This window comes from Armigeres subalbatus, chromosome 2, assembly GCF_024139115.2.
Source record: "Armigeres subalbatus isolate Guangzhou_Male chromosome 2, GZ_Asu_2, whole genome shotgun sequence".
Lineage (NCBI taxonomy): Eukaryota > Metazoa > Arthropoda > Insecta > Diptera > Culicidae > Armigeres > Armigeres subalbatus.
Window position 1 is genome coordinate 309,927,886 of NC_085140.1, and position 26,708 is coordinate 309,954,593.

Consider the following 26,708-nt stretch of genomic DNA (forward strand, 5'->3'; position numbering starts at 1 on the left):
TAATTGGATTGATGCCGCAGCTGGGGACTTCATGGAAGCCTTGGTGGATTCGTTAGACCATTTGATTCAAACTTCAATACAATTTGGAGATTTTGCAACATCTCATATGCCTAGATCTAAGGCGCAAGTAGAAGACAAATACCCGGAGTACATAATTAGAATGATACCGCGGCAGAGGACATCATGGAAGCCTTGGTTGATTAGATAGACCATTTTGCTCAAGCTCCAGGGTAAGTTGGAGATCTTACAACAACTCAAATGCCTGGATTTGAGTCGCAAAAGAAAGATAAATACTCGAAGGACATAATTGGGTAGATTCCGCGGCTGGGGACATCATGGATGCCTTGGCTGCTTCGATAGACCATTTTACTCAAACTCCAGGACAATTTGGAGATCTTACAACATCTCATATGCCTGGATTTGAAACGCAAGTGAAAGACAAATACTCCGAGGACATAATTGGGTTGATACCGCGGTATGGGACATCATGGAAGCCTTGGTTGATTCGGTAGACCATTTGATTCAAACTCCAGGACAATTTGGAGATCTTACAACATCTCATATGCCTGGATTTGAGACGCAAGTGAAATACAAATACTAGGAGGACATAGTAAGGTTTATACTACGGCAGAGGACATCATGGAAGCCTTAGTTGAGTGAAATGCATGGAATTTTAATAGCATCCAGTGGTCAAGTCCACTGTTTGAATGCCGAATTTATTGCCGATTTCACCAATTTGAAGAGTTATGTGTAGATTGTGATTTGCCCGCTTCTTTTTCTCACACTCACTCTCATTTCGGGTTGATCGATTTTTGTTACTGAAATTTACCCAATTATAACCCATTACTCGTTAGTCACATGTAAGCGTGTACACTAAATCGATTCCCGCCATGATTTGACGTCTATTTGTTTTCAGATTGCGCACTCACACACAAATATTATACACGGAAAATCAAACTTTTTTGAGTGTATTGAGTGTGAGAAAAAGAAAACTGTGAGAAAAAAATCTCGCAAAACTCTTATAAAGTGCAAAAAGCGCAATATTCAGCAAGGATTTTTTATTATTTTATTCGAGTGGTGAACGTTGACCAGTTAAGTCGAACAAATTCGCACAGAATAAGCTCCCTAGAAGATTCAAGTAGAATAAAAGTGAGGCCATTGGTCAAAGGTCCGGAATTTCGAATAATTGTTGGTGCCGTGGATAGTTAGTGTGCGCTGTTAAATTTAATTATCCGGTAAGGGTTAAAGAGTGTGTGGTTTTGCAATAATAATTCATGGTTTGTGTAATGAATATAGGCCTACATCGAAAACGGACTTCTAGATTCCTGAGGGTAACGCGTTTGTTAAAAGCCCAAATCCTGGTAAGATTTTTCTGATTATGTGATATAAAACTTCATTAGTCAGGGAGTTTACGTTGCACAGGTGGAAAGACCCACAGTTCAACGTGGGTGCCAGTCTGGAGGCGGCCGAATTCCGGTGCGTCAAACCACTCCTAACACGCGTGGCTGGGATAGCCCTGTGAAGTTTTTCCTCGGGAAAAATCACCCCTTTCACCCCTCGACGGAGGTGAAGAAAAGCCTCGAGCATCGTACGGACACCGCATGTGACGGCCGCGCCTTTGATGGCGAGAATAGAAAGTGCCATCTATCCCAAGCTACTGGCAGCTGTACTCGCTTCACCGGTTGCCTACTTGACAGTGCCACGTGCTCACCACGCCACACCAAGCAAATACCACGAACCACCAACCAGGCGTCTCCTTTTGGAAAACGGTGCCTACACCCCCGTGCATGATCTGAACCTACTCGTGGATTAGGTGAGAGCACCAAAGACCTCTGCGACACTCGATCGGTTGGATGTATGGTGCCCGCTGGTCGAAGTCCATTCCGCAGCGATAGGCTGCTACCCCAAGTCTACAACGCCATCTACCGAATTGCCACCGCCATTGGTGAACGGAACCTTCGCTGCCTATCATCACAGCTGCCGTCGTTGAACCTATCAACGGCCAGTTCAGATCTGACCATTTTTATTATCAATGAGCTCGAAGAACTCGTTGTAAAACGAGTGACGTCACTTAGGGCCCTATTAGAATACACAAAGATGTTAATATGTCCCTAGTCCCGAATTGTTTAAATTAATTTGGTTTTCGCCTTCACTCAGGGTGGTTGGGAAGTGTGATGCTGAAAATTCTTGCTCCGTTATTAAGAATTCATTTCATTTCATTCTGAATTATAAGGCTTCTGTATATTTACAAAAATTCTGTTGGTCTGTTGGTAACGCTGAATTCGACGACTGTTCGAGCCCTATTGACCCGCCCAAACGAGTGTCTCAAGCCGGGATTCTATTGAAAAGCAACAGCAGTCTCTCCTAAAAAAAGAGTGGCGTTTAAACTGCTGCTGTTAAGTGCATAAAGCTTTCGTTTCAATTATTTAGGCGAGGATTCGGTAATTTTGACCCAAATTTTGGAATTATTTTTCACAAAACTTTTTCAAACAAAGCAAAGAGTTATAGATCAACACCTTTGCAAATCTGCGTGAGTTTTAGAGGTCGCAAAAATGCACGTAGACACTTTTGGAACGATGGAGTATGAAGCATTTAAAGCCTGCAGAATGGAATGAACCTTCGACCCAATAAGGTTTCAAATTTCAAAGATTTTTTATAGCGTTCCAAAGTAAAAACCCTAATTAATCCACCTAGCGATAATTGGCTTTCTCGTTTGTTTAGAAGAATTAGTATTTTGGCCATAAGTTTTGAGCCCACTTGTCAATTTTCAACAGAAAACCATGATACATGATTCCCTGTTAAGTGAACATGTTGCGAGGAAATCGGATAAGGAATAGTTCCAAAAATGAGTGGAAAATTTTTAGACGCTTTCTATTTGAAAAAAAGGTATGTTGGCCATAACTTCTGAGCCAGGCCAATTCTTAATAGGAATTAAATTTTTTTTCTGAGTGTAGAAAGGGTAAATTTAATTGTCAAAGTCTATTTAAATTGTGTTTCAGCTTTGTCTCTTTCAGATCCTGTTAGTGAGTGATATTGAGCTCGATGTTTCCGCATGAAAGTCCACGCATCATCCGATGCACCAGTTGAAATAATTGAATCGAGCGAGTAGTGCCTACTACTGTTTAAATGCAAATAATTTTCTATGCCACCATGGTGGAATTAATCTTAAGATCTCAAAACCTCAATACAAAATCCGAGGGTTCGAATCCCGAAAAATCGAAACCATTGAGGAACTTTTATTTAGCTTAGTAGCTGCTCAAAAGTACCTCTGGAATTTTGAACTTGTAGTTGCTTATAGTTCGCATTGAAACTCCTGGGAGCCAGAAGTAGTTTTATAACTTATTTAGCCTATTATTCACTTAGAAAGTACTGTCGAAACTTTATGGGAACTCTTAGAAATTTTAAGGATATTTTGCTATGCAATGATAAACTTTTGATTACTTGGGTACTTAGTATACCAGGAAGAAGAACATTTATTTTTGTCATAACTTCTGAGCCAATAGCCCGAGAAGGCCAATTTTCAATAAGAAACAATTGGACAGGATTCCGTGTCGAATGTATCTATTGCGAGCAAATCAATCGATCATGCTCATGCTCATGCTATATACAGACAAAAAGGTTGCGATAGGCAAAATTTTGTCGAAGTTCAAATAAGCATAACTTTGCGTAGAATAATCCGATTTTGATAAAACTGGGACCATCGGACGCGGAAACTCTTCTAGTATACTGTCCCCATGCAAAACCTAAAATAGGTCTTTCCCCACCTGAAAAGTTCCGGGTTTTCTGAAGGTATGTTAAAAATGCCTTTTTTCTTCTGCTTGTTATTTTATGAGACGTTCACTGCCATTATGTTTTATGCTTCACCCAGAAGCTAGATCTAATATGATGACCAATTTTGGATGCAGATCAAAAATCCGTTGGGTATTCGCAGAGATATGGTCATTTTCGTGAAAACGATACGGGATTGGCCATACACACTGAACAAATGTCACTTTCCCAGAATATCCGGAACCTGTTACAAATTGTCCAGAGAGTCTTACAGTCCTCAAAATGTATCTAAATAAAGATTCTATATCTATCGTCTTGGAAAGACATGAGTTTTGACACCCATATATGCATGGTACCAGATGGTGCCAAAACCGGCTCCTACTGAAAGGCCCTTGGAACCTGTTATAAGGGTGGCAGTGGACACTATCATTCTGGAAATGTTTCTGTAATCATCGTCTCGCAAAGCCATGAAATAAGAATCTCATATTTGCATTATTCCGAACTGTTATCATTTCATCATGTTCTCGGGACCGTTTTTACGGAAATGGCCATATCTCTGCGTAGTTTTGATGGATTCTCGATCTACAGCCACCATTGGTCGGCCTATTAGTTCTAGTTTTCGGACAAAGGATAAAACATGATGAAGGTAAACGTCACATAAAATGAAAAGCAATGGGAAAAATGCATTTTGAACATACCCTCGGAAAACCAGGAACATCTCCAGTGGCCAAGGACCAGTTTCCGCGTCCGATGGACTCAATTTCATCAAAATCGGATCATTCTACGCAAAGTTATGCTGACTTGAACTTTGACAACATTTTGCGTATCTCAACCTTTTTGTTTAACCCCTGTATATAGAATGAGCATGAACATGATTGGCCGCCCACGGTTGCTACTCCGTTATTGCCAGATCAGCTGCAATTACACAGAGAATCAACAGAAGATGTTTGGGACTAACATCTCCTCAATGTGTAAAAACTGGTGACCCAAATCAAGCAATACCAGCGCCGGTTGTTTCCGAATACAGGTCAATTGGGGAGTAGGTAGGAAAATGATGACGTGATACTCGCTTTGATGGAAGCCGACGAGTCATCTGCACTTCCACGAGAAATCACTGGGATGTTGGATATATGGGATAGGAAGTGTAGCAGGTGTTTAAACAAAAACACAATCGAACGCGCACTAATTAATCGACTTATCGACCGCACTTAGCAGAACAAAATATTTCGATGATTGCGCGATCACTCTGCATACTAATAGAAACACGATAGAACACGCACTAATTTTTTATTTGTTAATTAATTTAATTACCCGCACAACGCAGAGCCAAATATATCAATGATCGCGCTATCGTTCTGCTTATTAGAGGAAACCCGATCGTACGCGCACTAATGTTTCATTTGCTAATCAATTTATTCACCAACATAAAACATAACAAAATATATCAAAGATCGCTTGATCGTTCTGTATTTGTTAATTAATTTACTAATTAACACAACGTAGGACAAAACATTAAGGTGATCGTGGGAGCGTTCTGCGCGCCAGAAGTTCCTATTATTACATTGATTGTTCAATTTGTTTAAATATAATATCTGAAAAGCAAAACTGGCCTGCAATATTTTCAACATATAAATCACGGTATGAAAACGTACACTCGATTTCTTTGCGCCAGTATGTTCAGAACTATTATCCTTCCGTATATTTGTTATTTCATATTTTACCCTGTTTTTCAAAATTTTATATATAGGTTTAAAAGTGAAAATTGTTTAAAAAATCTTAATAAAGAAAACTAGCATTTCTATATAGGGAACAACTGATCTGATTTTTTCTTGTGTATCAGTTAATGTATGGATTTGTAGAATTGCCTATGGAATTCACTACCGGTTTGTATAAAAAAAACAAGAATATTTGTGTTCAGGCGCTGTAAAAAGTATTTTATTTAGTTATTAATTGAGCGTTTCAGTATTTCAAACCGTTTGCTGATAGATAAAACCGAAGTGGCTGCCAGGTGGAAGCATTGTGGTGTTGAATACTGGAAGTGCCGGTGCATCGGTGAGCAGAATAAATATTAGCGGCGATGGACAAGCTGTGGAGTCGCCTACGCTAGATTAGGTTAAAAAAGCTGTTAAAGAGCTGAAAAACAATAAGGCTCCGGGGAAGGACCAGCTCCCGGCTTAACTTCTCAAACATGGCAGTGAGCAGCTTTATGAAGTTCTGCCCCATATTATGTCGAAAATATGGGAAGACGAGGAAATGCCTGCTAGCTGGTTGGACGGCCTCATTTGCCCTCTCTTTAAGAAAGGGCACAGACTGGAGTGCGCCAATTACCGAGGAATAACCCTCCTTAATTCGGCGTACAAAATGTCCCGTATTCTGTTCAACAGATTGAGACTGCTTGAAGAGTCCTTCGTCGGCGAATACCACGCAGGTTTTCGTGAGGGCCGATCAACGACGGATCAAATGTTTACCCTGAGACAAATACTTGATAAATTCCGGAAGTACAAACTGGCAGACACATCATCTATTTATTGATTTCAAGGCGGCGTACGATTCAGTGAAACGGAATGAATTATGGCAAATTATGCTTGAACATGGTTTTCCGGCGGAACTGATACGGCTGATTCGTATAACATTGGACGGATCGAAATCAAGTGTAAGGGTTGCGGATGAATTATCGACGTCATTTGTTACCTTAGATGGATTAAAGCAGGGTGATGCACTCTTGAATCTACTGTTCAATATAGCGCTCGAGGGAGCGATGAGGAGAGCTGGTGTGCAAAGAAGCGGTACCATTATCACAAGATCGCATAGGCTCCTGGGTTTTGCGGACGATATCGATATTATCGGGATTGATCGCCGTGCCGTGAAAGAGGCTTTTGTGCCTTTTAAGAGGGAGACAGCGAGGATTGGACTCACAAGTGGTAGAAGAATTTGTGTATCCCGCGAAGTGAAAAGGTGTATTGCAGCTGCAAATAGGGCTTATAACGGACTTTGTAACCAGCTTAAGTCCCGTAGTCTGCAAACGAAAACAAAATTCGCGCTGTGTACTACTCTGATTCTTCCGGTGGCTTTATACGGTCATGAAACATGAACGTTAAAGGAGGCTGATCGGAGAGCTCTCGGAGGGTTTGAGCGTAAGGTGCTGCGGACAATACTCGGCGGTAAACAGGAGAACGGTATCTGGCGGCGTCGCATGAATCACGAATTGTACCAGGTGTATAAAGGGCTGGATATTATTAAGCTCATTCAACACGGCAGACTGCGGTGGGCTGGTCACGTTGTTCGAATGCCGGAAGAACGTCAAGCGAAGATAATATTTAGTAGAGAACCCGGAAGAGGCCGCAGGCTTCGTGGAAGTCCGCGTACACGATGGCTTTTTGCAGTTGAAGAGGACCTGAGGGCGCACAACGCTCAGAGCGACTGCAAGCGACTGGTCCAGCATCGAGTCCAGTGGAGAGGGGTACTCCATTCGGCGTAGGTTCATCGGAGAGCTGTAGCCCATAAAATATCAAGTAAGTAAGTAATTTGATTCCTGTTTGGAAAATGTTTGAAAATCTATTTTCAGAGCCCGACGATTGCTCCAGAGATTTTTTTTTCAGGAAGTATATCTCTGGAAGGCAGCATAAATCGAAACTAAATTCGACAATAAGCTGAATTTTCCTCCTATAGTTTGAAGACTTTTAACACTACTCCACCAAATTCTATTCCGCAATCACGTATCTCGAACTTAACACAAAAATGCTGTTCTTAGTGCCCTATATCTGACTTGAATTTTATCGAATCAAGTACTGCACATTGAAGACGGTTCCACTGTCTAGGTCGGAACACGTTTCTGCATCAAGTATAAACACTATATACTCCACAGACGAGCCAAGGCGAAAGCGAGTGTAGCCAAACGAACTGTCAGTGAGTGTAGCCAAACGAGCATGACGTCACGAGTGCCATTTAAGACACGGACATCATACTCGTGTGGTACACTGTGAAAAAACGGGAAAACACAGTAAATCGAGATCACTCAACCGTGTCCCGCTCGTCCATGGAATCTACACTCACGAAAAACTCCGCATTATATTCATAAGTTCACACATGGATTTTTGCAAAGGGGGTAGCGAAATGCATTCCATATTTTCAACATATATATTCCATGCGCCCACATGCATTGCATGAGTGTTCACACATACTACCCATGTGGGTCATAGTATCCATGTGTGAATTTGTATGCAATTAAGTATGTGCCGAAGCATGATATGTATATTACAAAATACATGGATTTTTCCAATAAAGTATGTGTCGATTTTCCTGAGTGTACATTGTAGATGAATTCTATTTAAATATGTCACCAAATTAAAAAAAAATCGGGTTAAACCCAATCATCCGATAATTGAAATCGAATTAAAAATAAAGCTTTTTAAAATATCCGGAAAATTCGATTAACCGCAAGAATACGAGATTCAGATTTCCAGAAATAGAGTCTTATCTGCAGTATAGTGGAGTCAGACAGACATAATGATAACTGCATGAGCTAAGTGATTGGTTTTGAAAACCACTTCACATCAGAAAATTCATTATATCGACTTTTGGCTTCTATTACATATCATAAAATAAAAAAAATGCTCCCATATTAGGACCGATTTCGCGGTTAAGTGAGAATATCAGATAATAACGCAGAAACACGCGTTTGTCACTCTTTAGGTCACTATAAATGTCCTCGGTGATAAGAAGCTCGCTTGGATAGTTTAGACATAGCACCGTGAAAATCGTTTAAAGATTTTGTTTTAATTTCTAAATAAAATAATTCATATCTGGATTTTATTTGTTATTCAATAAACTTATGTAGCTGAAAACCGTTTTTATCATATCACTCTTGCCATTTCACCGGGTGTATATAATGTATAAAAAAAATATTTTTCTCAAAAAATTAAATTTCTATAGAATTAACAAGGCTGCGCAGTATAATGATAAATGGAATTGGCTCACCAAATTGTTCATTATTATTCCTTTACCGACATGTATGTAGTGGTTATATTGATTGTGGACACCGTATCTGGTTGATTCCCATCTCGATTTCTCACACGTTTCCTCGGTTCAAAACTTCATTGCTCCTCCGATGAATAATCACTTCCTTCGTTCACATTCAAAGATTTACCACTACCCTAAATTTAACTCTATTTAAAAGTAAAACAAGAGTCCCTAAAACATTTTATACTGTTTTTCGAAGTCAATTCAATTATAAATTGAAAAAAATGACAGCTTGTAAAATGTAAATTTATTCATTGCATCTAAATCAGAAAAAAAAAACACTTAGCCACTTCTGCACATTTAGAATTACTGACACCACTATCACTTATCCGTATAACTTACACAAAACCGTCGGACATACAAAGATCATTCATATTTCAAAGCAAACATGGCACCGGCCGAATGTGAAATTTTTTCAGCCGTCCGAGATAATAAAAAAATCTGTCTTAAGATAAAAACACAACCGTCCGCGCGCGAAGCTTACTTCGATCTTTACATCATTCTCTCATATATATCAGTTAAAGTCTTTCTCTTGATATCAAGATGCAGAGTTTCTCTTGCATGATCGAGTTTTCCCATGGCTACTCTTACCTAAGTAATGAAGCTATTATAATCACCCAATAACAGCAACACAACTGTGCTCAAATTTATTCTATCGATGCTCACATTAACATCCTGTGCTATCAGATTTTTCTTGGAATAATTTGGGTCGAACATATTGATATATATATATATATATATATATATATATATATATATATATATATATATCATAATATAATACACAAAAAACATTTGGTACTTCAGTGATCAATGTGGCACCACATTTTATTACATTTTTGTCTAGGAATGTATTCTCTGATTGACGTGGTATGCTGTCGAGCAAAAAAAAATATTTACCACGAACACTCCATCAGCTCAACGGGGGACCCCGCTCGCAACCATCCATTATGGGAGCGCCACCCGCCCGTCGGTCAATTTGATAGGCGATATACCCGATTCTCGGGAGGCCGGCTGTCACAGAACTCAATCGCAACACACAAAAAAAATATATAGGCCCACCAACAAAGTAGAATACTCTGCAATAAAGTGCTGTCTGTCGAATGTTGGTCGAATAAATCTTTTTCGAATGGCCTTCTTGGCATCCTAATAAGATCATCGAACCGAAAAAGACGCGTCAAGTGGCTTGGAGACAGACACACATACAAATGTTTTCGACCGTCGTCGTCGTCATCATCTTCGCCGTCACGTCGTGGGGGGTCGTCGGGCCGGCCGGGGTGGGGATGGTGACAGCCCAATGAGTAACAACAACCGAAATGAGAAATGAATCCGAGGATACTTTTCTGTTTTGGGATTTCATTTTTGGGCTTTGCTGGGATAATAACGTCCGGGAGAATATCTCTTCATTGACTAAGGGGGATGCCTTTGGCATGCTTCAGGGGGCTCCATTATTGACAATTTTTCTTAGAATCCAACCGAGCAGGCTTGGTTGAAAGTAATGGGCGCGATAATCTTATCTCATTACACGCTTCATTCACTTAGACTCCCCTGGGGAAGTAAATGGATTGATATTGCGTGACAGATACGAAAAAATAGATTGACAGTATCGGGTTCGCTGTTTATGTTCGTTCATTTGTTCCTAGAAGATAGAAATTTGTTATGCCAATGGGATCTATCGGATGAAGCCCAATAGAAGCTATGCAAATTGAAATTCGAACACGGATTTCGATTTATTTTGGGCTAGTCTTACTGTTGCCATACCCGCTAATCCTAGATAATTCATCCAAAGTGAACCTTTTACCATCAATGTTTGGTAACTAATATTTTGGTGAACAAAAATTGCAAGGGGCGTAGAATGGCTTTGGTTACATGATTGCAATCGATAATAATAATAGTAAGTAAAAAGAAGAATATGTCATGAACAAAATTTAGTGTTTACATATCGAGATTAAGAGTAACAAAACTTGGAAGGATCAATAGTAAAATATCGCTTGTAGTTATCATCAACAGCATTTTATGCTTATTGCCTGACAATGGTGAACTAGATGCTGGTCACACAAGTATAAGCGACACCAGCAATTTTTTTTCTTTTGTATCAACTGACATTAATGGTTTCCCAATTGTCAACTCGCGTATTGATCGATTTCCTTTTTATAAATTTTTTCTTTCGTTAATACTCAACTGAAATAAAAGTTACAACCATGATTTTTGCTGGGGGTGCAAGCCGAAGCTATCCTTTATCGCCCCAATCGATCAATGCACTTACGCCGCTATGATCCTAAGCGCGAGAATTGAAAACAGTTTGTCAAATTGATTACCTATTAGTTTTGTAATGCAGAATTTTCCGATTAAGGCTCCAAAACATCAACTTTGTAGCTGATTTGAAGCTACTAGGTGAATCGATATTCCATCACTTCAAAAGAAATATCATTTCATGAACAAGAAGAACCTTAATATTTTGTATCGGCATGAAGCATCAATAGACCAAAGGCATCGCTACTCAATTACTGGTAATCCGCAAACAATATTCTTCCTCGTACGTGCCATCACTGGCTTTCCTTTGAGCACACTAATCCCTCTACATGAGAACCATCCCTCTTCTGCATGCACTGTTCAATCTCGTTCATCTCCCTCCATAGCCCCGGGGATTTTCTGCATGCGATGGCCGCCCACATATTCAGAGTGGGGGGTGGGCTGGCGGCGATTGGTATAGCTTCCCAAGGGACTCGCACGGTCAGTCCTAGATAGAGTTATAGTGCCGAATGACTTAATAATAGATTACGTAAACACATTAGCCCGTCTCCAGCATCACCTATTTATCATCGAGTGGGGAATGTGGAAATTCTGGATTATCATCGTCTGCCTATTAGGGCACCGCTTTGATTGTTACTGAAGAGAAAGTTGAAAAGTTCAGACCCATGTCAAATAAAATAAATGTGAGTTTTTGGACACACTTACTATTTCCATGAAGTTGAACACAATTGTAATAAATATGATTACCCATGACATGTTGATATGTTGCCTACACACTAAAAATAAATCGCAGATTTCTGTTATATTTCACCGAAAGCTCAACAGCAGAACTGTTTGGAAAATAATTCTTCAAATTTTCAATGGTTTGACAGTTGAACAAAGGAAAAAATCGCAGAAAGTCGGTGAAATAATTACCGAACAATTCTGCTGTTGAGATTTCGGTGAATTGAAGCAAAATATCTGTGATAATGGTTTAAGAGTGTATGGTACACACTTAAAATAAATCGCAGATTTCTGTGAAATTTCACCGAAATCTCAACAGCACTGTTCGGTTCGGTAAAAATTTTACAGATTTTTTGGTGGTTTTGACAGTTGAACAAAGGAAAAAACCGCAGAAAACCGGTGAAATAATTACCGAACAAATCTGCTGTTGAGATTTCGGTGAATTGAAGCAAAATTCACCGAAATCTGTGAAATGATTTAAGTGTGTAGGTTGCCAAGTCAGCTGTAACGAATAAAAAACTTTTTCGATTATCCATATCAGATCTAGGGTTGAAATGAATACTTATCAATCGAATCCCATTGATGGTGTGGTAAGGATCTGCATGAGAGCGGGGGGGGGGGGTACATGAAATTATAGTTTCAAAGACTAACTGTAGAAAGTCTCCGTACCGGCTGTGAATATTAATTCAATTTGATTTTATCGATGATTGATTTGATTGCTGGGAATCACATACGAGTAAGGAGCTGTTTGGAATAATGTCCGCCCATCTTATTCGAAAGTCTATAATCGCCTTGGTCCATTGCTAGGTCAAAATACTGTCGACTTCTTTTACGTAATGTGTGGGAAGTTTCACACTACTTGTTTGTTGTCTAATGCTTTGAATTTTTTTTTAATAAATTTAAAATTGACCAAATGACAAATTTGGTGATGGAACAATGGAACATAAGGTTAAAATACTATTATTCTTCCAGTTACTTCCACTATTAACTTTTTTATGTATCATCAAGCAGATACGTATTTCGTTTCCTACTAGGAAACTTCTTCAGTGTTTGTTATCGACTGAAGAAAAACATTGCTCATTAACTTTAAATATGGTATGTAGGTAGAACTGTAGGTAGAATTAGGGCATATCGCTTGGACCGATTCGTCGTCGTCCCGTGGGTAGTAATCTAAACAGCCAGGTATATCCGTTTCCTTGATCTTTGTTAAGTAAGTTTATTTGTTTTTGTTTGTAAATTTCTAAGCTTTCCGCTACGTCAAGTTTCCAAGGATTTTGTATTTGTCTGAGAAGTGATATGTTGTCTTTGGTTAATTGATGATCTTCGTTAAATATATGTTCGGCTACTATTGATTTGAAATGATAATGTATACCTTTTTCAGTGTCTTTGTTTGCTTTAGTTACTTCTGCCAAATGTTCTTTGAACCTCGTGTCTAGTGTTCGTTTTGTCTGTCCTATGTAGATTTTGTCACAGTGTGGGCATGATATTTTATAAACTCCAGATTTTCCTAATGCGTCAACGGGGTCTTTTGTGCTGTTTCAAAAATGTAATTTAATTCTTTCTGTTTGCCAGTGATGCGAAGTGGAAAAGTCTCGAGTCTGTGTATCATGTGTTGGAATGCGGCTGCTTTGTGTTGGTGTGAGTGGTTTGAAGTGTTGGGTATAACTCTTTGTGTGTGTGTGTGTGGGTTTTCTGTAAATTTCAAAATTCATTTTTGAAACAGCTAGACTAAACGGATACTCAACTAGAACTATTCAAGCTATTATAGACAAACATAGAAAAACCCAGTACAGAAAATCATTAACTACATTATCACCAATAACAAATGAATTGCGACGAGTATCCGTTAATTTTGACCATAATATAACCAGACCATTACGCTCTAAATTTAGGAAAATTGGTATCGAATTAGTTTTCAGTAGCAGGAACAACCAACTGAAGACACTACTTGGAAGCATAAAAGACCCCGTTGACGCATTAGGAAAATCTGGAGTTTATAAAATATCATGCCCACACTGTGACAAAATCTACATAGGACAGACAAAACGAACACTAGACACGAGGTTCAAAGAACATTTGGCAGAAGTAACTAAAGCAAACAAAGACACTGAAAAAGGTATACATTATCATTTCAAATCTATAGTAGCCGAACATATATTTAACGAAGATCATCAATTAACCAAAGACAACATATCACTTCTCAGACAAAAACAAAATCCTTGGAAACTTGACGTAGCGGAAAGCTTAGAAATTTACAAACAAAAACAAATAAACTTACTTAACAAAGATCAAGGAAACGGATATACCTGGCTGTTTAGATTACTACCCACGGGACGACGACGAATCGGTCCAAGCGACATGCCCTAATTTTTACCTACAGTTCTACCTACACACCATATTTAAAGTTAATGAGCAATGTTTTTCTTCAGTCGATAACAAGCACTGAAGAAGTTTCCAAGTAGGAAACGAAATACGTATCTGCTTGTTGATACATAAAAAAGTTAATAGTGGAAGTAAATGGATGAATAATAGTATTTTAACCTTGTAGCATTTCCCCTAAGACGCTCTAAAATAATTAATCAATGGAACATAGCCCAGAACAATATCCATAAGGTCAAAATCTTTTGGAAGGCGTGTTTTGTATTTGATTTTTTTTTTTAGATGACTCCCCTTGTGTCGGCCACGTAAACTGCAAACAACGTCTTCCAAGACCACCACAAGTTTTATAATTGCTTAACATCTTCTTCTTCTTCTATGGCTCTACATTCCAACTGGAACTTGGCCTGCTTTTCAACTTAGTATTCTATTAGCATTTACTCAGTTATTAATTGATAGCTTTAATATGTCCGCCATTTATTTTATTTATTTATTTATTTCGTCAACCGACGTAGACTAGTACATATACAATATACATGTTTTTCTTTATTTTCTTAATGCTATAAATACGGTATTATAGTGTATAAAAATAAAAATAGTTTGGTTAAGTAGTGTTTAATTTTGGGATTTAATGTAAATTTAGATGTGTAGGTTTCGAATTGTGACAACATATTTTTTTAGGTTCTGCCGAGACATTGTAAAGTCAATAGTTTCGCAGTGTTGATTATAGATGGCCATCATCTGATTGAGAGGTCCGAATTTTGCATGAGTATGTATCTTGTATTGCAAGTACAATAGGATTGGCAATCCGGAGATGGCGAGTTCGATTCTCGGTCCGGTCTAGGATGTTTTCGGGTTGGAGAGGGTGTCGAGAAAGTTTCCAACCCGAAAACATCCTAGACCGGACCGAGAATCAAACTCTCCATCTCCGGATTGGCAATCCTACGCCTTTGCTTGCAAGGCTACTGGAGACCCCCTAATTGCTTATCATTTCCTCTATTAATAGACAAAGATAATTGTTAGTTTGGCTGAGGGTTTCGCTTGTTTTACTGTAGGTTCTCGCGTAGTGGGTGTATTAGCTAGTGTCGGTTTAACTACCACAGTGGCTTGCTTATAGTGGCCTCATCCTGAAGAAGGGTCAGTTGGCCGAAAACCATTCATAAGGGACACACGGCTGAACTAGTCATTTACCGAAATGGTATGTAAAAGTATTCACAATTAATTAGGCCATATTTCATGCACCGAGCAAACCGAAACAGTTCGCCAAATGATGTCAACAACATATTTTAGCCGTTCTTTTTCTTCTGTAGCAGACTGTTTGTTCACTACTGTGTGAGAGTTTGGTTTCACAGCATTCGCATGAATTTTCTTGGCTCGGTTTGCGCGCAGCGCAAACGACATACAATCTAGCTCAATCACATGTGGCTCAAAGCCTTGAAAGTGAAATCTGATCAAAGCTGTTCATCGATCAAATTAATCGCTCTCTCCAAAAATATTATCGTTTTGAAAAGTATTGTACGAAACCGGTTGAGAGCACCGCCTGACTGTCGTTAATGATGCTTTGCCTGCTGCCGCTACTACCGGAGTTTTGCTTTTCTTTGACTGCGTTGTGTAATAAATGTCTTTAAGAAAATTACTATAATTTCCATCAGTGGTTTAGCCAAACAGGTCATTTGGACGGAAAAGTTGTTTGGCGGAATAGTTCATTTGACAGTATTGGTCATTTGGTCGTAAAGTACGCTGGCCTTAATGGTAGCTTGACAGAAAAGGCCATTTGGTCAAATGGCCGAACGAATCATACGACCGTACATCTAGACCAATATTCGAAAAAGGTGCCACAGCCAAAATTTATTTTATCCCGTTCTTTGTCTATGTATATCGATTTGCATATAGACGAGGAATCGGAAGGAATAAACTTTGGCTGTTAGCGCTATTGGCGCCGTGGCGCTTTTCAAATGTTGATCAATTCATGTCGTTTGCCATTCAGTTGAACAATAGTGAATGTTATGCTAAGTGTGATGTGAATAATGTTATTTGAGAAGTGAAAAGTGATACACAAGGACTGGGATGCCTCATTCCTCACTGCTCACTCATCATTTCGCACTTCACACTTCTCATTTCATACTAAAAATTAGCACCGCCATCCCTGACACGCCGACAATTTTGCATCGCCGTGCCGCTGTGCAAATTGGGGGTGAGAAATAAGAAGTGAAGTGCCAACATTTTAACATATCACTCCTTATTTCTCATTTATCCCTTCTCATTGTGGCGAGAAGTGCGGAATGAATGAAGAGTGAAAAGTGAGAATCGAGTCTCACATCTCAATACTCACTTCCTACTCACCTCATTTTTTGAAAAGTGAGAAGTGAGTAATCAGAAGTATAAAATTAAGAGTGACGAGTGAGAATTGCGACATCTTATTTCTCATTTCTCACTCCTCATTTCTCACCTCTTACTTCGTACTGGTGGTTGAAGAATTTGTGTACTTGAGCTCACTGGTGACCGCCGATAACGATACCAGCAGAGAAATTCGGAAACGCAGCATGGCAGGAAATCGTGCGTACTTTGGACTCTGAAAAACGCTCCGATCGAATAGAGTTCGCCGCCGTACCAAACTGACTATCTACAAAACGCTCATTAGACCGGTAGTCCTCTACGGACACGAGACCTGGACAATGCTCGTGGAGGATCAACGCGCACTTGGAGTTTTCGAGAGGAAAGTGTTGCGTACTATCTATGGCGGGGTGCAGATGGAAGATGGTACATATAGGAGGCGAATGAACAGAAACAAAAAACATTCATAGTTCCATCTGTCATTGGATATGTTAGTGTGCGTAGCATCATGTTTGTTTTGATTCGAAACATATGATCCAGGACATCCAGTGCACTGGCAGTGCGTTGGCTTTGACTAATCAGATCAAAATAAATAAAAATGTTTAAGTGCGTGCACTGATTTTTGCGGATAGTGAAATTTACTTTTGGGTGGATATTTGTATTTAATCATATTCTATGACCCTGTGCACTTTTTTACCAGGAATTCCGTATAGAATTCATGTATAAGAGATTTTATATTCTACAAAAATTTATCTAATAAATCATATTGAAATTTAAATCACTATTTCTGCAAAAGTTTTTTTTTCGAAAAAGCACTCAGCAGCATGCAGCAAAAATTCTCCAGGATGCGCTAATTTTTTTCCTTGCCACCACTCCTGATAAAGGTTGTATCACACCTCGGGAAAATTTTCCGCTGGATTTTTGGCCCCGTGCATTTTGAATGAAGTCGTGCCTAAATCCCGAAAACATATGTAAAAAATACATGGGGAAAAATCCGTGGACCAAATTCCCGAGGCGTTAGGCTACCTTAATGCTAGGAGATCCTTCTGAAATTCCTAATGGAAAGCTTAACAACGTTTCCCCCGGAAGTTCCTTCAGGAATTTACTTGAAGTTTCATCTTTACATGTTTTTTTGAGGAAATCCTCCGAAAGTTCCTTGAGGGAGTCCTCTGGAAGTTCCTTGAGGGATTCCTCTGAAAGTTCCTTGAGGGATCCTCTGAAGGTTCCTTCTGGGACTCCTCCGGAAGTTCCTCCAGAAATACTTGCGGAGTTCCTCAAGTAATTCTCCGGAGGTTCCTCCAGGAATTCCTCCGGAAGCTTCTCAAGGAATTCCTTCGGATTTTTGGAGGAGTCCTACCGGAAGTTTTTATAAAAAATCCTACAGGAACTCCCACGGAAACTCCTTCACGAGATTTACCGGAAGTTCACACAGAAATTCCTCCGGAAGAAAAGGAGGATTTTCGAAGATATTTAATGGAATTTAATGGAATTCAATCCGAAAGAGTTCCTGAAAGAGTTTCCGGAGGAATTCTTGAATGAACTCAATTAAATTACGGAAGAAATGCTCAAGGTACTTCCGGGGGCATTTATGTACGAAACTTGCGGAGCAATTCCTGAAGGAAACTTCGAGTAACTTCCTGTTTTCCAGAAGAATCTCCAAATTAATTCATGGAGAAAAAGAGAATACTGTTCCAGAGAAAAACCTGGAACAGTATTCAAATATATTCCTATGAAAATTTCCAAATGAAATCATCTCTAAGGAATCCCTTGAAACAAATATGGTGGAATGCCTGAAAGCTATCGCCAATGAATGCACACAAGAATTCAAGAAAGAATTCCTGGAGAAATTACTGAAGTAATTTCTGGCAGAATTCCCGAAGAAAATTCTGAAACGCACGAAGGAATTTTTGGAAGAATTTCAAAAGAAATTCTGGATATTATTTAAGAAAGAATTCTATTTGGTATTCCACAAATATACTTTTCACACAATTCAGGATTTTGTGAACGGGTATTAATGGGAATTCCCAGACTAATTCCATCCACCGACCTACACAGTATAAAAATGTTACAGCATATATGATGTAACAAAAGGGCTCCGTTCGATTCGACTCATTTTTCCATCACTTTTCAAAATTACAGGTCGTCGTTACTATGGAACTTGTATTCAATATTGCATACAAGAAAAAGTTGGATGTAAAATTAGAGGCTATTGAACAGAAAAATAAGCGTTTGAATATTTCCATGGCGTGTAATTTTCAGAATTTTTAACTGTGTAATTTAGGACACAATCTGTTAGGAAAACCATGAATGAACTTCTGAATAACTTCCCAATTATTTTTAAAACTGAATCTAGACAACAGTACCGGATTAACTTTAAACGCTTATTTTTGTGTCCAATAGCCTCTAATTTTACATACAACTTTTTCTTGTATGCAATATTGAATACAAGCTCCATAGTAACGTCGACCTGTAATTTTAAAAAGTGATGGAAAAATGTGTCGAATCGAACGGAGCCTTTTTGTTACATCATATATGCTGTAACATTTTTATACTGTGTACCGGAAACCTTGGTGAGCGAGCACGTGGCTGTCAAAACAAATCAAAACAAACTTCACTGCATTTCATGCAAACCGCAGCTGGCACCTATTTTACTCATATAAGAATCAACCTAAACGGATATCTTCGCATATGAAAATGAAGCAGCCTTTATAACGCTGCATTTCATCGCTGCAACTCTTTGTTTTTTGCTTCTTCCGGCGAGAAATCTGTGATGCATTCAGCATACTGAGTCTCAAATGATTCCCTCTCGATCGAGTTTCCGTGTCATGTAAATTTAAGCTATTGTTCAGCCTAATGAAGAATTTGAAACTTGCCTGCTCAGGGATTAAGGATCTCGGGGTCGTTTTATGCGGACTTGTCTCTCAATTCCGTAGCTGAGGACTGTCATATCAAGCAGGAGTACAATACTAGTTACCTTACCCAATGGTGTTTCACAGAGTGGTGCTCGTAGCTGTTGGTAATACGAAAAACATTGAACTCTAGGGGGGGGGTTCCTAGAAAGGCGAGGCCTGATGGTCCCTTTGTGGACCCGACAAAGCGGAAAAATAGCAAAAGTGGTGGAAACATTTTAACCTAGGGCTATGCTCTTGAATTAGGAACTACTGGCTCAGTTTTACGACCTCGTCTGTTTTATTGTTGTGACGTCAGTTTTGCAGGGGGTTTTATACTTGCGGTTGTGGTCGGTCGATAGGTTTTGGGGAACCTCCGGTTCCGCATACGGGTAGCTCGCTCTGTAACCTAGTAGAGCGGTCTACGTTGAGCCAGTCTAGCAGATGCCGACGGAGATGGCGGAAAGCGACCTTGGAAGCGTGGTTTGACTCCAGCGGCAGGCGTTGGCGAACATCGGTGAAATTACCGGACGTCTGGTCGAAGTGTTGGGCTCCGTTGCGTTGAGCCACATGGATGCCATAACAATGGCGGCTTTGGCTGAAGCAGATTGCGGTGCGCTGCTGATGCCGACCTTCTGTCGCCATTCTCGCCGCCGAGGTTGCTGGGGATTATTCCAAAAATACAGAAAAAGGCCCATACTTTGGACCTAACCACAAATTAGACCCCTATGACGTCACTAACTCGCTTTTTAACATTTTCCCATTTTTACAATAGTTTTACCTTTTTTCTTGTTGCTTTTTAACGTGTTCGTTTTCGTTGTTTGTTTTGTGTCGTGTTTTAACTATAAATCTAAACATAGAGATGGTTTTAGCTTCTTACTAACACATATTAACACTGTACATACTTTTATAACAATTTTACAGCGACTAACACCTTACTAACGAACTTTGTATTAACTATCTTACTAATTGAACCTAACAAAGAAACAAAAACACCAAATTAAAACAATTGCACCACATGAGGAATTAACTTTCTAACCTCTCACTTTAAAGAAAACTACACACGCGCGCACTTCTAGACCTTTCTAGAAAAGTTCAGCCAAAGAGAAGGCTGCAGGGATTGTCGGGCTTTTTATAGGAAAACCCGACTCAAATTAATAATGTTGTTCGCATTATGCTTTTACAACCTGTAGAGCATAGCACTTGCGCTCCATCTGTGGGCTCGACGCGATTACAACAGGGCTGTATATGTTTTGCCTCTGCTCAAACTGCTCGACACTGACCTGTCACTGCAGCGTGACGGATGGCCGTGAGAGTGAAACAGGCATTAGGTCACTACGTGAGTGCCAACTGTCTCATTTAATGATACTGTATTCATATTTGATTCGGGAGTATCTAGTCGTGGGATGGATTGATTTGGAATTGTGGTGGAGCCACAAGTTAGGAATGTAACCAACGGTTACAAATTATCGATTCATCGAAACGTTTAACCTGTTACACCTTGATCGATTCGATATCAAGAAGCGGAAATACCCGAGACGATAACAAGTTCGGCTCTCACTCTGCAGACCTATGTTCGATTCCCATGCTCTGCTCCTTTTTTTTTGTTTTTAAATAAAAATAAGAACTGTAAAATTCTAGCATGTGTAAATTTAAAACAACCTATAACTTTCTGTCGTTCAACACGGAGCAGATTTGTTACATCTACTTGAACGGAAATTTACAGGTTTTGTTCGTACTGTGAATGTTTGTGTGTGTGTGTGTCATCCTCTATCCCTCACCAAGCTGGAAGCGTTGATCAAGTAGTACTACGAATAATTTGATCATATCTCATGCTCTGTAGTGGTGCCCTTATTATTATGAAGACTACACAGTATTAAAATGTTACAGCATATATGATGTAACAAAAAGGCTCCGTTCGATTCGACTCATTTTTCCATCACTTTTTAAAATTACAGGTTGTCATTACTATGGGGCTTGCAAACAATGTTGCGTACAAGAAAAAGTTGGATGTAAAATTAAAGGTTATTGAACACAAAAATATGGGGTTAAAAGACTATTGTAGCATTTCCCCTAAGACGCTCTAAAATAATTAATCAACAAAAATATGGGTTCAAATATTTCCATGGCATGTAATATTCAGAATTTTTAACTATGTAGAACTACAAAAAGGATTGACTACTGAAGAAAGGATATTTCATCAGAATGTGTAGGAAATGGGATGAACTAGTTGTTCATAACAGGTACAGCAAAACTTCACAAGGACGCCCTTATTCGTACTAGCTACTCAGGGAATAGAAGGTCGAGAAGAGCCACCGCTGTCAACTAAAGCGTGAACCGGATACCTGGGACTCCCACAATATCCGCGGCAATAGCAACAAACGATGCCTTGTACGTATTTAGTGTTTAATTTCAAATTTTTTAATTTATATAACAACAAAAGAAAGAAAGGAAAGAATTGGAGATTGCTCACTAGTTTTAGTTTTGGACACGACTCAACTACGTATAGCTGTTAATAGAATTAATTATAATAATGAGAAAACTATAATAAAATTATTATGGAAACTCATATGTGAATATGTACGTTATGTGGAAGATATTGATTTGAAAAATGTATTGGAGGTAACCACTTTCCCTTCGATGGGACTCGTAGGGTCATGGGTTCGAGTCCCATCGAAGGGAAAGTGGTTACCTCCAATACATTTTTCAAAGGGGCTATCCATAAATCACGTAGACTCTTGAGGGGGAGGGAGGGGTTTCGAAAAAGTCTACGTTAGTCTACGAAGGGGGACGGAGGGGTATACCAAAAGTCTACGTAGACTTTTTGAATTTTTTGGAAAGCCATTTATACACCAGTATTGTGCAAAGTTCACTACTGTTTGATTTTTTTAAAGGATTTTCCCAGATTTATATTGCAAGACTTTATCGAAATAATTCTTTGGATTAATAGATAAGCGAAATTCTTCAAAATGTCCATGGGAAATCTTCGTATATTTCACGGCAATTTATTCGGAAATACTAATGCGAGTTCTTTAGAATAATCGATGGAAAATCTTCGTAATTTGTAAAGAAACTATTAAAAACCACGAGAAATTTTTTGAATCTTCCAACAAAAACTCTTTGAGATGCTTTAAAAAAATATTTGCAATTTTTGTAAGAAAGCCTTTGTATTTTCATAAAATTATTCGAAATTTCGAAAAATTTTCACTGAGAGTTCTTTGAAATATTATCGGGAAGCTTTAAAGATTATCAATCGGGATCTTCTACGAAAATTTCCACGAAAAACTTATTGGAATGTAGACCTGACATTCTCGGATTTTCAACTTGAAATTTTTCGAAATTCTGAAAATTATTCGGTTTTCTACAAATTTGAACCGGCGTGGAGAATTATAGGTCAGATGCGCGACAGTTTTTAAGCAGTGGCGCGTCGATGCAAAAGTGTGCACACCTCTAGGAGGAGTCGAACTGGACAGAGGATTAAATTTGATTTCGATTTTGTTTGTCCAATCACATTTGACGTTTTGTAAAATTTGAAAAGTCTACGTAGACTTCAAGGGGGTGGGGGAGGGGTTTCGGAAAAGTCTACGAAAGTCTACTAGGTGGAAGGGGGTTTGAAAAAGTGAAATTTTGGTCTACGTGGTTTGTGGACAGCCCCAAATCAATATCTTCCACATAACGTACATATTCACATATGGGTTTCCATAACATTGTAAATTAACGTCCAAGTCGGGTGGTTTAATCCCCGGAAATAGGCAATTAACTTTGATTGAACTATAATAAAATTAACTATTTCAAAGAACAAATAAAAATTAAAAAACAGATTTGGACTAAAACGTTATGACGTTATTTAGCATAAAGGCATGACGCCTTGAATAACTTGAAAACCAAATAATGACAAAGATCACTAGAAAAAATACTGAATTATTACGAACATGTGCTCTTATCATCTAAATCTCATTAGCCATTACGCAAATGCAAAGTCTGTAGCGAACGTCGGCTTGATTATGAGGTACCGACCCATCCAGTAAAAGATTTTTGAGGAAAAAGGATCAATTGAGAACCAAAGATAAGACCAAGCATACGACAGTTAAATGCAATGAAAAGATAACAACAGAGAATTTAAAATAATGTTGGGTTGATCTTATCAAATGCAAACCGAGTTCCGACGATTTTATACATCCTTCGAGAAAAATGGCTCCAATCCATAGTACTAGCAACCCTGCTGGAAACCGGGTTAATATTGATGAAGAAGATGTGCCATCGTTTGGATCAAAGGCAGCAGTTTTGATGACTATACGATTCAATCTTGCACACATTCACACCTTGCACACCTTGATCATCAGTCAGCAGTGCTTCATCCGTGCTGAATTGGGATGGCAGCAGCTTTCTCAATATCCGGTTTCGATAGTAGAGACAGTAGGCAGACGGCAAACAAACTCGTACACGTTATGAGGACGTTATGACGTTATATGCTGCAGTTTTATTTCATGATTTCACATTTCTCAAACACGAAAAACATTTCTCATTTAAAATTTATTTACAAATGTAGCAAAATTCCCGAAAAAAACGAATTTCAACACGCAATTAATTTGAATAAATGAACAGTTTTGTTTTTTCCCTTCTGCTTGTTTGTTCTGCCCAGTTCCACCCACCCACATGGTTTCGACAGTTGAAGTACAGTGTTGTATTGGTGAACCTGGTACGAAACTAACAGAACCCGAATCCGACAGCTTTGGGGTTGGAACTAGTGCGAAACTAGTTCCTACCTGAGCGAATAAAAAACGTTTTGACAGCACTTAAGTTGGAACTGGTTGGAACTTTTCAAAAACGAATTCAACATTAGTTTAGTTCCACTGTTCCTCATCGCTTCCGAAGTCGCTACTAGATGTTTTTTTACACAAATCTATAATGTCCACTTTGCCCCTGATCGTATCCGTTTTTTGGCATTCTCGTATGAAATCCGCCTTTTCTGCGCACCAATTTCGCCGCTGTGTTGTAACTAATCTTCCACTTCATGCTGCGCGTTTTGATGATCAACTTCGGATTAACCATTGCCTTACAAATCTACCTTCACTATTTACTGCCGTTCTACGCATAAATGTCCCATGTGAAACAATCCAAACTCGAGTCAATTTGTCCCAATAATTTCAGAATCGATTGGATCTTCAAATTCAACAACTACTTTTTTGGATGTTATCAGCGTAGGCAATACTTTTCCAGGACATAAAACGAGTCACTACTAATTTTAACGGTTTTCAGTCTCAATTATCATCAAACAACAACTTATTTTTTTCAGTGAGACAAATTGACTCGAGTTTGAGATTTTTCATCAAAGATAATATGGGACAATTATGCGTAGAACGGCAGTTTAGTACCTCTAACTTTTTCTTCTTCTTCTTCTTTTTCGCTAGTTCGAGCATTTGACGATTTATGTTATTTTTTACAGAAAACCTGCGCTGTCGTCGAAATTTCAAATGGATCGATTTAAAGTTAACAGATTTATGACTGAAAGAAATGAAAAGAAAATGTACATGATTCTCTTTCGTGCATTTTTTCAGCATTGAGCACGTTTGTTTGCAAAAAGAAACAACGAAATTGATGCCCTATGACTTATGTATTTGTTACAGTGAGATGTTAAAAAGAACAATTTTCCTATTATGCAATGAACACATCCTTGCCAATTGGCATATGAGCCTGTTGAATAAATAAGAATGAAAAAAGAACACACTTTGTCTCATAACATACTCGAACAAAAGTAAAATAAAATTGCGCTTTCCCATGTAGGTTTTATCTCACGGTTGAAATCTGTCCAACGGTTCTTTCGTTCGCTGACATCTGTGATCATTGCTGAAAAAATCCAAACCATTTGCATTTCATTGTTTTTGATGGAATGATACGGAAATCTGACCGAAAACCTCAATATAATTTGGTAAGTTTAGAGTAAATGATGTTGAAGATTTCATTATCCTTATAAGGTTCTAATAGAACCCGCCCGATCTTGCTTGGGTTTATATTTTCTGCGTTCAAACTGTCAATGGATGAGCTCATTGCAGCGCCGCACTTTAGATCGACTTCAGTGCAAGCATGGTGGTTTACTCCACAACACACCAGACCGTTGCATTTTCATGGTTATCCTGCTTTACCAACAAAATTTTCCGCTTTTCTATGTAGGTATACCGTTCTGACTCAAATCCCGGACATGACTCATATTCCGAAATCTGCAATTTTATTGCCCTCAAACTAAAACTTTTATCGATTTCTCCACTAAGCATCAAGATTACGAGTGAGTTCAAGATTCTATGGAAAGAATTACACGAATTAATCCAAATCGGCCAAGCGAGTGTTTGAAATTTGTATTAAAACGGTACAAACACTGCGGATCCTAAATCGAATCGATTAATGAGAAAACCGTTCGTGAGTTATATTGCCTCAAAGAAAATGCAAACTCATTTCTATATATAGAGAAGATTACACTACTGAAGAAAATTAACACATGAAATCAATTAAAAAGAATGGAAAGTGCAGCATACTGGATTCAAACATGGACGTCTAGAGCGAAAAGCCTGATTGAAGACTACTCATACTCATCCTCCGACGCTTGGTTACATGCTAAGGCAAATGCCTCTATTTTGAAATAATCATTTGATTAATCGCTGAGTGTGGCCGAGTCAACATTATTTGGGTCGGGTGCTAGTATTGAGATCACGACAAAATCTCAGGAAAGGAATTTTTCTAATCTGTTAGCAAAACAGTATGCAAATTTTGAAATTAGCTTTTTCAAACAACAATTTCGTTCAATGTTTCGAATAAAACTTAAGACAAAATGTGCCACTTAATTGGTGCCCCTGCCCTTCTAGTTCGCTTCACATGAGTCTACCCTGCCGCCGCCTCGTGAGAGAGAATATCACCTTTCCACCGTGTGGGTTGGCGGTGCTAGCATGCGGAATCAAATCCTGTGGTCTTTGTTGTCGTTGTGACAAGCAGCTTGTGGTTTTTCTGCTCCGATATTCTACTGTTCGTCTGATACGGTTTGTATCTATAGTGCCGGGACCGAACGAGCAACAAAAAGACAACATTGTAGGGAGAAGACCCCACAATGTCCATTTGGAGAGAAAACACAATTTGATATTCTAACCTAACACATAGTTTTTCTTCGTATTTTTAAAACACGGTAAACGAAGAAAAACTGTGTTTCCTAATTTGTTGAAAATTCAACGAGGCAAAATGTCGTCGCAATACCAACCATGCGCCTCCACTAAATATCCACACTATAGAGAAGTTTCTTAAGGAATGTCGATTAACCATCGATTTGCCTCCAGGCCGCATGAGATAAAAACAATCATGAGA

General features: G+C 38.8%; 1 protein-coding gene and 1 long non-coding RNA gene across 2 annotated transcripts in view; one reads left to right on the forward strand and one right to left on the reverse strand.

Moving 5' to 3' along the window:
• The window catches only part of LOC134212578 (uncharacterized), an 896,490-nt gene that overhangs the window by 138,848 nt on the left and 730,934 nt on the right, over positions 1-26,708 (forward strand). The window lies entirely within an intron of this gene.
• LOC134216718 (uncharacterized) lies at positions 20,153-20,524 on the reverse strand. Its single transcript, XR_009980796.1, has 3 exons — positions 20,401-20,524; positions 20,267-20,336; positions 20,153-20,211 (listed from the first exon to the last, which is right to left on the reverse strand). It is a non-coding gene; the product is annotated as an uncharacterized LOC134216718 (long non-coding RNA).